Source organism: Gavialis gangeticus, unplaced genomic scaffold (genome assembly GCF_001723915.1).
Source record: "Gavialis gangeticus isolate Ggan-Ray unplaced genomic scaffold, GavGan_comp1, whole genome shotgun sequence".
NCBI classification, from domain to species: Eukaryota; Metazoa; Chordata; order Crocodylia; family Gavialidae; genus Gavialis; species Gavialis gangeticus.
The window spans coordinates 18,253,736-18,258,388 of record NW_017729009.1 but is presented as its reverse complement, the minus strand read 5'-3'; the positions used below and the strand labels follow the sequence as shown (position 1 = coordinate 18,258,388).

The following is a 4,653-nucleotide window of genomic DNA, read 5'->3' as shown; positions in this document are numbered from 1 at the left end:
AAAAAAAAGGCAGGCTATAAGTTATCTATAAGCAGTGCAATTTAGTTAGATTGTTTTTGCTTGTTTCTAGCAATTAAATACATGTCTCGTACTCATATGCAATATGTCTGCTGCTTATTAGAACCGGGTCATGCAGAGTACTTTGCTACAATCTGGTGATTCTAATAAGCAGCAGCATCCTGCTGCACCCACACAAAGTTTATTTTCCAATGCTACTGCACATAATACGATGTTCTTATACCACAAGTATGCTTTTTTTAGTGGAAATACAGCTGAGTGCCGAAAGTTTGATTATGCCAAGTTCAGAAGTCTCATGAATTTGCTTTTTTGGCATTTATAGCAAGTCCCGATCACATTGCTGACTAAATGGAAGTTGACAAAGACATTTTTGACAAGATGCAAGACTTCTCTGTTGGCCTCTAAGGCTAGTAAAGGTAGCTGGCAATGATCTTTTTGCACTAATTGCAAGACCTTTTAGAATTTCAAACTTTGAAGTAAAAAGGCATAGCAACTTATCTGGCTTTGGACACCTTGTTACTGTGATGGGGAAATAGGAGTGTATATGTTGGAATAGGGTGTACTTGTATCAGGTGATTCACAGTCAGAAAATTTTGGTTTTGTAGCAATGCTTATATCCAAACTGCTCTTTTATCAGGTGTGCTTACATTCAGTTTCTATTCTACTGCTGAGCACTAGTACAGTACTGTATCACAAGGGTGTTGTGCTGATCAGTCCATTGATATTTGTAAAGCTCTTTTAGGTCCTTGCATGTAAATGTTGAAAATAAAATGGAGGCTTTTGGGTATAGGTCAGGGGTCAGAAACCTGCAGCTATTTACCCTGCAGAGCCAGGGTACTCTGGCAGTGGGAGGGCTTAATTTGTGCAGAAGAAGGGGGAGACAATCAGGTCCTATTGCCCACCCATCTTGGACCTGGGCTGGGTCATTCTGCCCCATGCACTAGTGTAGGTCATTGGTTCACTTGACTTCAGTTGATTGACTTGCTTTCTCAATAGAATTGCAACTAAAAGTGTCTTTTTACTCCTTTTTTGTATTAAGGGTGAGTGAAGCAAGGTAGAGTCTTGGTCCACACACACTTTTACTACAAGAGCCAGGGTGTGCAAGCTTTTAGAGCATGATGGGGCTCTTACTGGCTTCTGGATGATAATGCTGGTTTAAACGTCCTTCATTAAACTCTAGGGGGTTTTCTTGAGCCAGATGCACTAAATGTTTATGCTATGATTCTGCAAAGGCCTATACATGTACTTGTCTTGTAAGTACTCCCATTTTAAGTACACTTTGTCTAAATGTTTGCCTGAATGAGGCTTTAAACTGGATTTTCATTAACCTCCAACTTGACAAAACACTATTAGCAGGTTCTGTCCCTAGTGGTGATACAAACTAAATGGTAGTCTCATTTGAGTGTCAGGTAATATTCCTCTGGTACCTGAACAATTGAGCCTGTGCATTAATTATGTGACTAAAACAAATTAAATACCCAGGATGTCTCTAGTTGCTAACTCCCAGGGCACAGTAATTGAAATATGTGGTCCTTAGATGCCACAGTAAGAATAGGGAAGAATTTGTGCCAGATGATTTAAAAGTACCTGAAAGAAGAAGCCCTTTCCTGTCAGTGGAAAGAGAATCCTGAACTGCTGTTTTGCAGGTTAGGTAGTACAGTTGCACAGAGAGTGGCTACATGCTGAATGTCTTTAATTCACCAGCACTATTTTAACTGCTTTAAATAAACCGCAAGATGCCAAGATCACTACTACACAGGTACTGCAGTAACTCTCACTTACTATCTTTTTATATATGTGCATATTTTATGCATATATGTAAAATAGGTAGGTAAAGTAAAAATGAAATTTGTAATACTTGAGAGAAACACTGGAGCTTCTGAAATCAATTCTTTTAAAATGTAACTTTATTTTCTGCTAGTGCTTAATGTTCTAAATCACTTTAGACACAGACACATTTGGGCAATTTGCAATGCTGTGTTTGAACCCAAAAAATCTACAGTACCTTGGTAGAAGGATAGAGAATATAATGGTAGAGATATTAGCTCCCTATCTTCTTCTCCAGCCTTTCATTTTGTCACTTGTGCTTCCTTCTACCACACCTCCAGATACCTAGTGGGAGCTATACCCAGTGGCAGCAGAACTTCACCTACTTTAACACGTGCTTTAAGGCTTGCAGTAGCAAACTCTTTCCTTCGTAAGTTAGTAATGCTAAGGAGTTAGGATTTTTTTGGTTTTAAGCAATAATAATGTTTGCCAGTGTTTAAGTGCAATAAGGAAATGTTGAGTGTGCCACAGGTTTTGCCTCCTATCCTACCTATTTGCTTGGTTGGAACTAGGGATGTACCTGTAGAGATTTTTGGGGCTGATACAAATGTCCAATTTTTAAGGAGGCATATTGGCCAATACCAATCCAATTTCTGATTCAGTATGGAGAGCTGCCTCCAGCTGGTAAGTCTGTTGTGGTGGAAGGGGTGTGGGGGGGGGCAGATCAAACCCACCCCCATGGTGAGGAAGGGGGCACAGCCAGGTGCTGCCCACCTGGGGCGGAGTGGAGCGCAGGACAGAGCTGTGGCTTGTTGGGGATGGGGGGGGGTGGCTCCTGCTGCTGCGTGCACCCCAGGATGGCATTGGGAGGTGTGTGCCCCCCAGATCTGCACAGGGCAGGGTGGGGCAGACTGGAGCCTGGGCTGTGCCAGGCTCTTCTCATTGGGGAGGGGGCTACGGAGGGGGCTGCAGCCACCCTAAATTTCTCTGTAGCTTCCTCCCATCACTGCCACGGATCTGGTGCAGCCCCGGCTCTTTCTCGCTCAACTCCCACCTCCCCCCACATGCCAGGAAGAGCTGAGGTTGTGCCGGGCGTGTGGTGGTGCTGGGAGGGAGCTACGGCAAAATGTGGGGTGGCTGAAGCCCCCTCTGTAACCCCCGCCCCAAGCCTAGCCCCAGGCAAGAAGAGCGCAGCCCTGGCTGCAACCCGTCTGCACTGCCCTGCCCCGCCCCGCGCAGCTTTGGGGCACGTGCTCCTCCCCCACTGGGCAGCACCTGTCCCTGCCCCCTCCCTCACTGTGGGGGGCAGGGGTTTGATCTGCCCTCCCCATGCCCCTTCCCTCCCCCCTCCCCTTCCACCACAATGTACTTACCAGCGGGAGGCAGCTTTCCATGCTGCCGGGATCTGCTCCTCACTGCCTGAGTGCTGTGCTGTGGCTGTGTGCATGTGTAGACACTTATAGGTCAAATTATCGGCTGCATTGGGCCAATTTTCCTGTACAGCCGATTTTCTTTCAATATATTGGTACCAATCTGATATTGAACTGATGAATCAGTGTATCTCTAGTTGGAACTTGGGTTCCAGCCGTTACCAACGCACTCTGTTCTCACTTTGTTGCTTGCTAGTTTGCTCTGCGAGATGGTATGTAGAAATTGCTGACAGGAAGCAGATAGAGGCAGGCAGTAGAAAAGCTAATAGTTTTAGTACAGCTCTAAAGTGGAGGATTGTCCTTCAAAGTCTGTAAATACTTAGGGCTAGATCTTGCAAGGGACTGAGTACTTTATTCCCACGGAATTCACTTAATGATTCTCTTCCAATCTGCCATTTAGCATGCACTACAGAAAGTGCATTTATTCTAAGCATTGTCAGAGATGAACAGAATATACTGATAAGTTTTGGGGGGGATGGGGTGGTTGTTTTTAACTTTATTCAAAGCATTTTACAAATATTTAGGTAATCCTCCCAACATCCCTTTTGTAGAAAGTTAGGAGCCTCAGCCTCATTTTAGAGAGAACTTGAGTGAACCAAGAGATGAGAAATTAAGTTGCTTACTGAAGTCCATGTAGTTGTTCTTGTTACTGATAGAATTGGGGCTAAAACTCAAGTTTCTTCAGCTTATTGCTTCTGGCTAATTGTGAAAGGCAAAAAATTGAATAGAGAACTCAATAATTTTACAGTAACAGAGTAGGAGTAGAAGTTGAGTGGATTTCAGATTCTGGCCCTAAATACTAATATCGTTAAAAGGGCAACTTTTCTATGTAGTATCAACATGTTCTCTCTCTTTTTGTGTCTGTCTGCTCACTTATCAGTGTTGTAACCTTCATATAAGATGTTTCTTTGTAACAACATGGTAATCTACAAGGTTCTGAATTGGAAATATATTTTCATATAATGCAGTGTCATATTAAACATAATCTTAATGGCTGACAATAGTATATTTGGTGACTTGACTTAATTCAGTAATTTGGTACATTTGGTGAAAGGGAACTAGATTTCCTGAAAGCAAATGTTTGTTTTTGATGTTAGTAGTGGCAGGTATTCTGGCCAGCTGGCAGTAAGATGTTAAAGTATTTGACAGATCCTGGTAACATCCCCTTTTCTGTAATCATTGCTTCCTCTTTGTGTATATCTTATGTGCCACTAGCAAGGGAATAGGGGGCTGTTAGAAGCAATGAGCTTGAACTGAAGTTCTGCAAAAAAAAGTTCTTCCTGTCCCTTTTCCAGCGTGTGCTAGTGTGTTTTTGGGTGATGCTGTATCTTATCTTTGATTAGGTTGTCAAAAACCCAGTTCCTGTAATCTCTGTCAATAACGCTTATATTTTAAAGTGGACTGAATGAATTGGGAAAACGGGGGGGGGGGGGGACCC

At 43.2% G+C, this 4,653-nt stretch overlaps 1 protein-coding gene across 1 annotated transcript in view; it reads left to right on the top strand.

Annotated features, from left to right (window-relative positions):
- The window catches only part of GNAS (GNAS complex locus), a 124,604-nt gene that overhangs the window by 19,406 nt on the left and 100,545 nt on the right, over positions 1-4,653 (top strand). The window lies entirely within an intron of this gene.